At 33.5% G+C, this 12,276-nt stretch overlaps 2 protein-coding genes across 4 annotated transcripts in view; one reads left to right on the top strand and one right to left on the bottom strand.

The window, feature by feature from the left end:
- The window catches only part of LOC138713870 (GTPase-activating Rap/Ran-GAP domain-like protein 3), an 878,969-nt gene that overhangs the window by 414,444 nt on the left and 452,249 nt on the right, over positions 1 to 12,276 (bottom strand). The window lies entirely within an intron of this gene.
- Positions 1 to 12,276, top strand: part of Cyp49a1 (Cytochrome P450 49a1) — an 89,006-nt gene that overhangs the window by 3,367 nt on the left and 73,363 nt on the right. The window lies entirely within an intron of this gene.

Here is a 12,276-nt window from a genome sequence, read left to right as displayed (position 1 = left end):
CATGGAAAGAAAGTAGCCCATTTATGCTCTAGATTTAATTAGTTATGGAAAAAAAAATTAATTCTTTTCGTTGAGAATTCATAGAGATTTAGTATCGTCAAGTTTATTTTTGTTGACTACAAGAGTTATATTAAATATTTATTCTGTATAACAAAGAGTAAGTTCTTTTGTAAGAGGAGGCTAAGAGGAAGGCGGAAAATAGGAAAGATTTGAGAATGCTGGGGTTGTAGTGAAAGACCTGCCCTTGGACAGAAAACTATGAATGAATTTATTTATTTATTTATTATTTTGCTAATAATTGTAACATAAAATATAATATATACAGAAAGAGTAGAACTCGTGCTCAGGGGCGGATTCCTGAATTGAAATTAATTAATTAATTAATTTTATTTTTTAATTAATTTAATTAATTTAATTTCTTCCTGTAACCACTACAGGTTCTATCGACAAAGAGTACCATGATACAATAGAGTAAATGCCTTGAGGCTTAGTGATAAATTGTTGTTAGAGTGAAAAATAACAATTTGAATTATATTGAAACACATGATGTTAAACGAAGTAACGTCAAGGAGATGCGAATTAGTCATGGTCCATATGTATGATGCCTGAAAATAGCTATTGAGCCTTTGAGTGCTGCAATTGTTAGATCTCTTAAACTACTTTTATGCAGGCCAAAAGATTTACAGAAGTCGACTAGGAACCGGGGTATGGTCCCACGGGCTCCTATCATTAGTCCCGTAATGAGGATGGATTCCAGATGGTATTTGTCCTTATAAAAACTGATGGAAGGTTCATATATATATATTCCTTTTTTCCTCGTGTACTTCTTCTGGCTGGTGTTTGTGCGATTCGAATCTCATAGTAAGGTCTATGATGTAACCTTCAAGAGAGGGAGGTTTAAATGCAATTATGTCAATTCTTCGATTACTGCCCTCACTGGATATGCCGTGTACTTCTTCATATACAATACAATTTGTCTTATGTCTACTGTGCAATTATAGTATATAAATTTAAATTTACAATTTTTAAATTTTTATAAAATCCATACATAACTTTTTTAATTTAATAGTAGAACTATTAGAATTGACAAGATTTGGATATTTAAATATAAATTTGTTATATATTCCTGGGCCTAAATTACTACTATGATTAAATACTGTAACAGTGTTGCATTTTGGTTCAAACAATCTTAAAGAATTCATACCTTTTGTTTCATAACTATGAGAATACAATTCAAAATTATTTCGATTTTTATGTATGAATTTTATTAATACAATATAATAAATTTCTCTTACGTTAAGTACATTAAAGTCTAGAAACAAATTTTGAGATGGAAAATCAATAGGTTTATCAAGACATATTTCAATTATTTTCTTCTGTAATAAGTAAAGTGGATAAAAATTGGATTTAAATGAGCTAACCCATCCTATAATTCCATACATAATTACCGATTGAAATAAAGTTAAATATATTGTACGTTTAATAAACTTATGGACAAGTAATTCCTCAATAAAAAAACAAGAATATACTATTTTACGTAATTTATTACAAAGGTAATTAATGTGTTGGTTCCATTTTAAATGATTATCGAAAATTATGCCTAAATACTTAATTTCAGAGGATTCTTTAATAATCGGACATTTACACTGTATAAGACAACAATCAGAATTATGTAATTTAATACTTAATATAGATGTAGGAGGTTTGTTACATTTTTCATATAATGATAATGGAATAATTATGGTTTTATTTTCGTTGATAGAAAGATAATTTATGTCAAACCATTTTTTTATTAATTTAAGTCCATTATTTGAATTATTATATGCCTCAGACCAGGTTTTTCCACCAAAAAGTAAAACTGTGTCATCTGCATAAGAATAATGAACACCATTGTATTGTTGTAAGTCAATTTTTAATAAGTCATTAATATATATTAAAAATAAAATAGGGCCTAGAACTGTGCCTTGGGGAACACCTATATTAATAATTAAAGGTTCACTTGAATAATTGTCAATTTTCGTTATTTGAATTCTGTCGTTAAGATACGATTTTATTAAGTTTAAAGCATTACCTTTGATTCCTAATAAGTCTAATTTCTCAATTAAGACATCATGTTTCACTGTATCAAATGCTTTTCTTATGTCCAGGAAAATACCAATACATTTGTTACCTTGATCAAATTCTCCAACAAATTTTTTTTGAAAGAGAAGTCCCCAAAGATCCTTTGGCATTTACAATGAGTGACTGTGGTACTTTATTTCAATATCGGTGACAGGAAAGTATCGCCATATTTCTTTTGGTGACTTGATGGGAACTTACGGATACTCTCATTTCAGTATCGGTAATAACCAAGTATCGCCAAGTTTACTTCGTTCACTAAAGCACTGATTTATGGCTACATTTATTTCAATATACGCAATAAGAAAGGTTCACCAAGTTTCTTTCGCTGACTGTAACAGTGATTTACGGGTACATTTATTTCAATATACGTGATAAACATGCCTATGATTTATGGCTACATCAATTTCATTTCAATAGTGATAATTAGAGTTCGGATTTTTATGCAAATCAAATAGTAAAATATGCACGAAAGAATGTAGAAAATATGCACCATAATATGCAGAAATAAATAAACAAGAACCAAATAAACTATTTGGTTTGTGGGTAATTTTACTTTATTCGTTGCTGTTACAGTAGCTAAGGAAAGTTGTGCTGAGGTTTTTTTGTATGAAGCTCCTATATCTATCAACGAAGAAGGTTTTGTACAATGAAAATATTATTTCCACATCGCGTGATATCACAGATGCATGTGAAAAACACAACAACTCTTTTTCAGTGAATTTCGCTTCTGTTACAGTTTTTTCACCTTTACCAGTGAGTGTTTTGCTAATTTGACAGATCGTTTTGTAACTAGGATTTTTATTTAATACCTGACTAACAAGCAATTTTTTTTCTTTCACCATGTTAATAATATCAAAACAAGTACTCATACAAATTTTGGCCACTCGACCGCAATTACGAGGGCCGTAAAAAATAAGTTCGCCAGGGGCCGTTAACAGAAAGAAAACACAATTTCATTGGAAAAATTTTTTGGAACAGACATAGCAATTGTTGAGCTATTTTTCAACATATTCCCCATCAGAACTGAGATATTTGTCATATCATGGGATCGACAGAGAGGTGCAGACGGCTGTCAAACGCTGGTTCTGATCCCAGGCGGCTGACTTCTACGACACAAGCATACAAAAATTGATCCCATGGTGTGACAAATGTCTCAATTCTAGTGGAGGGTATGTTGACAAATAGCGCAACAATTGCTGTGTGTTTCAATAAATCTTTCCATGGAAATGTGTTTTTTTTCTGTAAACGGCCACAGGGAAAATCACTTTCTGGACGACCTCGTAATTGCGGTCGAGTGGCCAAAATTTGTATAAGCACTTCTTCTGACATTATTAACATGGTGGAAGAAAAAAATTTAACTTTTTTATCTGACCCCATCAGAATGTTTGCTTGTAAGCTTATAGGATGCAATTTTAGCAATACCCTGAGTTTCTGAAGACAATAAATTTGAAATATGATCTATCAGAGAAAGTGAATACTCCAAAGAATTATTTCGAGCCTTCACATGTGTCAAAATTTCAAGTAATCTAGACAAGCGCTTATGAATATACTGGATCTTTTTCTCGATGCCATGTTCAGAAAAGCATTCCTGAGCTATCGCCATGCCAGCTGCATCTTACGTAATTAAGGAATCTAAAGCTGTTTTCATTGGACTGAAATGTTCCGCATATTACTCGTAATTAGATAAAGAAGAAAATTATTATTTAATACCACATTTACGAGTAAAATATGCATTTTTGCATTAAAAATTTAAAATATGCATTTCCCCCCGGAATATACATTTATATGCATTATTAAACACCGGCCAAATTGTCTGTAAAGGTGCGATTAACAAACCATATCATTTCCGCATACTTTTAAATGTATAGAAAAAGAAGATTCATTTCGCATACAAAACCGGCCTCTACTGATAAGCATAGGTAGAAAGTTCGTACCAAAACAGTAGATTTCAGTTGAGTACAGTGAGGAGTATAGATGTCACCAGCGCCTCGCCCTGCTCCCACTCGCTACAGAGATACGCAGTTCACATAAACAACGCATAGTATCATTCTGTGGAGCTGTGTACAGTCGTGAATAGTTTGAAGAATATTGTTAATTTGTATTAATATTTTAAGTCCTGAACAAAGCGAGCTATTCTGTTGTTATTGTACTATTTACGTAATGTTAATATTATGCATGATTCCAAGAAAGTAAACTCATCTGTTATTAAACAGCAGTGTGTAACACGTTTATTTTTCCCGGATTATTCTTCGTTAAATGTTGACGTCTCGTGTTGCTATGCATTCGGTTGCGTTACAGTCCAAGTTCAACATCGGAATTACAATACGAACTGCCTAGCTGTCATTACTATAGAAATGAACAATTTTCTAGAAAACAATTGTGGGTTTAATATTATGTGCCACATACGAGATACACGAGATGTAGGTCATCCCATATTACACTGGTCAAAAAAAGTTAAGCATATTTCCAGTTTACCCAATAATACCTGATATTTATGCTTCTTTTGGTTTTATGTGGCACGTATTATGTTTACCAATTCAAACTCTTTCATTTGTTTTATTCTGCATCACTAGGTAACGTCCAAATCACGGCTAGTAAACAATTCGAACAAAGTTCAATCAGTGTCGATTTGCTTCATAGTGCAGTACAATGGCTCGGAACACCCTTACAATGGCAGACCGCATCAAAATCATCACTTTGATGGAACAAAACATGAGACAAGTTGATGTTGCTAACATCCTTCATGTGAATCAGAGTATTGTCTCCAGACTGTGGAGAAAGTTCCAGGAAACCCAATCAATAGCAGATCGACCTCGCGAGGGCCGTCCACGCAAAACAACACCAGGTCAGGACCGGTGTGTAAGGTTATCTGCACGTAGGAACCCTATAGCCTCAGCTACAACTCTGCGCCATGACCTGTGCGAAGCCACTGGTGTTGTTGTAAGTAGCCAAACTGTGCGCAATAGACTTCATGACATAGGGTTGTATGCTCGAAGACCACTCAAGACTCCAGCACTCCGTCCACATCACAGGGGTGCTCGTGCAAGATGGGCTAGAGCACATGGGAATTGGACACGAGACCAATGGACCAGAACTTTATTCTCAGACGAAGTGAGAATGGGCCTACACCCTGACAACAACTCTATTCGCGTAGGGAGACGAACGGGGGAACGAAATCTTCCCTCAATGACCGTGGAACGTCACCAACAGTTTGGTGGTGCAATCTTGTTTTGGGCAGTTATCATGTTTGGCCGCCGCACACCACTGGTTTCAATAGAGGGAAACATGACTGCTGCCGTGTATGAGAACAACATCCTCCAACCCATAGTAAGTGGTTTTGCAGAGACTGTAGGAGAAGGGTTCACTCTACAGGACGATAATGCTCGGCCTCATCGTGCTCATAGTGTGCAGCTCTATCTGGTAGAACATGGGATCCGAAGAATGGATTGGCCAGCATGCTCACCGGATATGAACTGCATAGAGCATGCATGGAGCTTTCTCAGGAGAGCCATTTCCAATCGTCCACATCACCCATTAACGATTCAAGAACTCAGGAATGCTGCCTTGGAAGAATGGGACAATTTGCCTCAGGAGAGCTTAGATGCGTTGGTACTGAGTATGCCCCGTCGCATACAAGAGTGCCCCAGGGTTCGTGGAGAACCAACACGTTATTAAACAAGGTACTGAGCACCATTTCCTTTTCTTTGATGATGTACGAATTTCAACTTCCCTTATCTTTTCCGTTGTTTCCAAACAATGCAACTTTTTCATTTTATATTCAGTCCATTGTTAACAAATAGTGTATTTCTACTTTTAAGTTTATTCTGTGGAACCAAGAAACCCAATTATAATTTATCTATTTTATTTTAATTAATAAAAACCGTTATATGCCTAATTATGCTTAACTTTTTTTGACCAGTGTATTTGCAGATGACACAAGTATAGTAATTACAGCCAATAACTTCAACACATTCCAATCTTCAACAGAGGAAATTCTCTTCAAAATATGTGACTGGTTCTCAGTCAATAAATTGGGATTAAATTGTAACAAAACTAACATAATTCAACTTAAATCCTGTCCAAATTCAACGTCGCAAATTTCTAGCGCAATAATTAATAATAGATCCCTATTAGAAACAACAACAACCAAATTTCTTGGCTTAAAAATCGATAATGTGTTAAATTGGAAAAATCATATTAAAGAAATTACCCCCAAACTAAATTCAGCTTGTTTTGCTATTAGATCTATGCAAAACATAGTAAATATCAATACCTTAAAAACAATATACTTTGCATACTTCCACTCGGTAATGAGTTTTGGAATTATATTCTGGGGAAATTCCACAGATAATAACAGTATATTTCTATTACAAAAAGAGTAATTAGAATAATAGTAGGTGCCAAATCTAGGGAATCGTGTAGGACTATTTTCAAAAAAACTACAAATAATGCCCATGGCTTGTCAGTATATCTTTTCATTAATAATCTTCCTCGTATGTAATCGTGAAAACTGTGTAACTAATTCAACAGTTCATAGCATAAATACACGTCAAAAAATGACTTTCATACTTCGTCAGCAAGTCTATCGTGCTATCAAAAAGGAGTGCGTTATATGGCAGTAAAAATTTTTAACAGCCTCCCTATCGATATAAAAATGAAACTCAAAACATAAGATTATTTAGGGCCAAATTAAAGAAGTACCTAATTTCTCACGCCTTCTATTCTGTAGGTGAATTCATGACAGTCAATAACACTTCATGAAATTGATACTAAAACTTTGTGTTGTGTTAGTAGACTATTTTGTAAATCTCGTCTGTATATATTTCATCTAGACTGTGACTATAAATTAAGATTTTATAGTAATATTAAGTTTTTTGACTTGTTCCATATTCTAGCTGTAAGCATGTATGAATACCATGGAATATTAATAATTACAATACAATACAATACACTATTAGATTCACAAAGTTGTTGTTCACCTGACGATAGCAAGAAATACTGTACCATATTTCAGATTTTCTCCAGTAAAGTCTTTTGACGTAGAACGAATATTTTAGAGTACAAATATTGTTTTTTTTTTCGATAAAATGAAAATATGCATTGTTATTTGTTATAATGAGACAATAATGTTATTGTATAATCATAATGTATACTTTGTATGTTATTTTTATATCTATGGGTAAATTATTTTAAATTTGAAGTTACGAAGTTTATAATTAAAAATTATTATTTCTTTATAATATTCGTTTATTATTTTATTGTTCTAAGGCTGTGGACATGTTTGGTAAGACCCGGCTGTACATGTTTGTCGTTCTGGTTCGCTGACATTGAGAGCTGTGCTACTAGTTTTCATTCAGTAGATATATAGTGTAAGCTCACACAAATTAACAGTTTTGGAACAAACTTCCTAGCTCTTCTGATGACGAACGTGTCCCTATTCCTGCCGATAGCTATATTGTTTAACTTCTGAATAGTTTCATTTCAATATCTATCGAAAATAGACAAAAATATAATGTAATTTCTTTCTTAACTCCAATAAATGATTTATGAATACTTTAATTTCTATATCGGAATTAGACAAATATAATAAAATTTATTTCGTGACTCCAATAAGTGATTTATGAATATAATCTTCATCTTACGATGTTTGGTGACGTATACACGTCCGTTGATGTGACATATTAATATATTAATAGTATTTAAATTCATTAATGATTTATGAATACTTTAATTTATATATCAGAAATAAACAAAATATATAATCAAATTTGTTTCGTAACTCCAATAAGTGATTTATGAATACTTTAATTTATATATCAGAAATAAACAAAATATATAATCAAATTTGTTTCGTGACTCCAATAAGTGATTTATGAATACTTTAATTTATATATCAGAAATAAACAAAATATATACTTAAATTTGTTTCGTAACTCCAATAAGTGATTTATGAATACTTTAATTTATATATCAGAAATAAACAAAATATATAATCAAATTTGTTTCCTGAGTCCAATAAGTGATTTCTGAATACCTTAATTTACATATCAGAAATAAACAAAATATATAATCAAATTTGTTTCGTAACTCCGATAAGTGATTTATGAATACTTTGATTTATATATCAGAAATAAACAAAATATATAATCAAATTTGTTTCGTGACTCCAATAAGTGATTTCTGAATACCTTAATTTACATATCAGAAATAAACAAAATATATAATCAAATTTGTTTCGTGACTCCAATAAGTGATTTCTGAATACCTTAATTTATATATCAGAAATAAACAAAATATATAATCAAATTTGTTTCGTGACTCCAATAAGTGATTTCTGAATACCTTAATTTATATATCAGAAATAAACAAAATATATAATCAAATTTGTTTCGTGACTCCAATAAGTGATTTATGAATACCTTAATTTACATATCAGAAATAAACAAAATATATAATCAAATTTCTTTCGTGACTCCAAAAATTGATTTATGAATACTTTAATTTCTATATCGAATTTAGACAAATACAATCAAATTTTTTCCCTGACTTGAGTAATATAATGAATATTTTCATTTAAATATAGCTAGGCTAATAAAAATATCACTGGTTTCTTCTTGCCACTCCAATAAGTGATTCACGATTATTTTTATTTCTATATCGCCAGTAAGCAAATATACCGGTAACCAAATTTATTTCATGACACTAGCGAATTATTTATGAATATTTACATTTAAATATAGGTAATAAAAGCATCACAAAATTTTTCTTGTAACTCCAAAGAGTAATTTATGGAAACTTTCATGTCTGTATCAGCAATGCGCAAAAATAACAAAATTTATCTCGTGACAATAAGAGTGATTCATGAATAATTCCATTTACATAAGTATAGGTAAAGAAAAAAAATCGCAGCTTTTTCTCTTGTGACTACAGAAAATGATTTACAGATACTTTCATTTCAATATCACCACTTTTCATTCGTGACTACAGTAACTGATTTATTGATACCTTCACTTCGGTATTGATAACGAAGAAGTATGATAAGCTTAATTGTTATTTTAATGTCATCAATGAATAATTAATCAAAATATTATTCTATGCAGGTATACAACAATTATCTCTTTCTTGCAGTGACTACAGTGAATGATATTTTATTTCGTTCATACCGGTGTGAATAGTGAAGTGACTTCACTTCTCTTACGACTTGCATAATAAATTGCGTTTGGGCTCTTTAGTTGTGATGCTAGTGAGGACTGAAATATTGACTTTTTGTTGATAGAATATCCGTAGTCGAAGACCCTGTGAACTGTTGAAGCATCTTTGCTGTTAGTCTTGCTTCTCCAGGAGAGCCATTAATCTTTCTTTTCAGGATTGTTGCAATCCATTCTGTAAAGCAATGACGTTTGAAGGATATCTGAAAGGACGAAATCTGTGCCTATGCAAATGGATGTAAGTGTTGGGAAGTTGAAAACAGTTACATCATTCATAATGTGACGAATGAATAGCGTAAGCATATTGGACTCAGCCTTGTTTCAGTTGACTTGAATCCAGAACTCTAGCTTGAAGCATACATAATTTCGGGAACAACACACAAGCACAAAATGTAGTACAAAGCGGTCTGTGTACCAGGAAACTGTGTTGAATTTTAGCTACTTTATCACAGTTTTCATCGTACTGGTGTGCATCTGTTTAGTCACTTCAACACAGTCTTCTTCTTAGTGGTGTGCATCTGTTTAGTCACTTCAACACAGTTTTCTTCTTAGTGGTATGCATCTGTTTAGTCACTTCAACACAGTCTTCTTCTTAATGGTATGCATCTGTTTAGTCACTTCAACACAGTCTTCTTCTTAGTGGTATGCATCTGTTTAGTCACTTCAACACAGTCTTCTTCTTAGTGATATGCATCTGTTTAGTCACTTCAACACAGTCTTCTTCTTAGTGGTATGCATCTGTTTAGTCACTTCAACACAGTCTTCTTCTTAGTGGTATGCATCTCTTTAGTCACTTCAACACAGTCTTCTTCTTAGTGGTATGCATCTGTTTAGTCACTTCAACAGTCTTCTTCTTAGTGGTATGCATCTGTTTAGTCACTTCAACACAGTCTTCTTCTTAGTGGTATGCATCTGTTTAGTCACTTCACCACAGTCTTCTTCTTAGTGGTATGCATCTGTTTAGTCACTTCAACACAGTCTTCTTCTTAGTGGTATGCATCTGTTTAGTCACTTCAACACAGTCTTCTTCTTAGTGGTATGCATCTGTTTAGTCACTTCAACACAGTCTTCTTCTTAGTGATATGCATCTGTTTAGTCACTTCAACACAGTCTTCTTCTTAGTGGTATGCATCTGTTTAGTCACTTCACCACAGTCTTCTTCTTAGTGGTATGCATCTGTTTAGTCACTTCAACACAGTCTTCTTCTTAGTGGTATGCATCTGTTTAGTCACTTCAACACAGTCTTCTTCTTAGTGGTATGCATCTGTTTAGTCACTTCACCACAGTCTTCTTCTTAGTGGTATGCATCTGTTTAGTCACTTCAACACAGTCTTCTTCTTAGTGGTATGCATCTGTTTAGTCACTTCAACACAGTCTTCTTCTTAGTGGTATGCATCTGTTTAGTCACTTCAACACAGTCTTCTTCTTAGTGATATGCATCTGTTTAGTCACTTCAACACAGTCTTCTTCTTAGTGGTATGCATCTGTTTAGTCACTTCAACACAGTCTTCTTCTTAGTGGTATGCATCTGTTTAGTCACTTCAACACAGTCTTCTTCTTAGTGATATGCATCTGTTTAGTCACTTCAACACAGTCTTCTTCTTAGTGGTATGCATCTGTTTAGTCACTTCACCACAGTCTTCTTCTTAGTGGTATGCATCTGTTTAGTCACTTCAACACAGTCTTCTTCTTAGTGGTATGCATCTGTTTAGTCACTTCAACACAGTCTTCTTCTTAGTGGTATGCATCTGTTTAGTCACTTCACCACAGTCTTCTTCTTAGTGGTATGCATCTGTTTAGTCACTTCAACACAGTCTTCTTCTTAGTGGTATGCATCTGTTTAGTCACTTCAACACAGTCTTCTTCTTAGTGGTATGCATCTGTTTAGTCACTTCAACACAGTCTTCTTCTTAGTGGTATGCATCTGTTTAGTCACTTCAACACAGTCTTCTTCTTAGTGGTATGCATCTGTTTAGTCACTTCAACACAGTCTTCTTCTTAGTGGTATGCATCTGTTTAGTCACTTCAACAGTCTTCTTCTTAGTGATGTGCATCTGTTTAGTCACTTCAACACAGTCTTCTTCTTAGTGATATGCATCTGTTTAGTCACTTCAACACAGTCTTCTTCTTAGTGATATGCATCTGTTTAGTCACTTCAACACAGTCTTCTTCTTAGTGGTGTGCATCTGTTTAGTCACTTCAACACAGTCTTCTTCTTAGTGGTGTGCATCTGTTTAGTCACTTCAACACAGTCTTCTTCTTAGTGGTGTGCATCTGTTTAGTCACTTCAACACAGTCTTCTTCTTAGTGGTGTGCATCTGTTTAGTCACTTCAACACAGTCTTCTTCTTAGTGGTATGCATCTGTTTAGTCACTTCAACGCAGTCTTCTTCTTAGTGGTGTGCATCTGTTTAGTCACTTCAACACATTCTTCTTCTTAGTGGTGTGCATCTGTTTAGTCACTTCAACACAGTTTTCTTCTTAGTGTTATGAATCTGTTTAGCCACTTCAACACAGTCTTCTTAGTGGTGTACATCTGTTTAGTCACTTCAACACAGTCTTCTTCTTAGTGGTGTGCATCTGTTTAGTCACTTCAACACAGTCTTCTTCTTAGTGGTGTGCATCTGTTTAGTCACTTCTACACAGTCTTCTTCTTAGTGGTATGCATCTGTTTAGTCACTTCAACACAGTCTTCTTCTTAGTGGTATGCATCTGTTTAGTCACTTCAACACAGTCTTCTTCTTAGTGGTATGCATCTGTTTAGTCACTTCAACACAGTCTTCTTCTTAGTGGTATGCATCTGTTTAGTCACTTCAACACAGTCTTCTTCTTAGTGGTATACATCTGTTTAGTCACTTCAACACAGTTTTCTTCTTAGTAGTGTGCACCTGTCTTCTTCTTACTGGTATGCATCTGTTTAGTCACTTCAACACAATTTTCACCTCATT

The sequence above is a fragment of the Periplaneta americana genome, chromosome 14 (assembly GCF_040183065.1).
Source record: "Periplaneta americana isolate PAMFEO1 chromosome 14, P.americana_PAMFEO1_priV1, whole genome shotgun sequence".
In the NCBI taxonomy this organism is placed as follows: Eukaryota; Metazoa; Arthropoda; class Insecta; order Blattodea; family Blattidae; genus Periplaneta; species Periplaneta americana.
The sequence above is the reverse complement of the archived record's forward strand: the minus strand, read 5'-3'. Positions and strand labels throughout refer to the sequence as shown.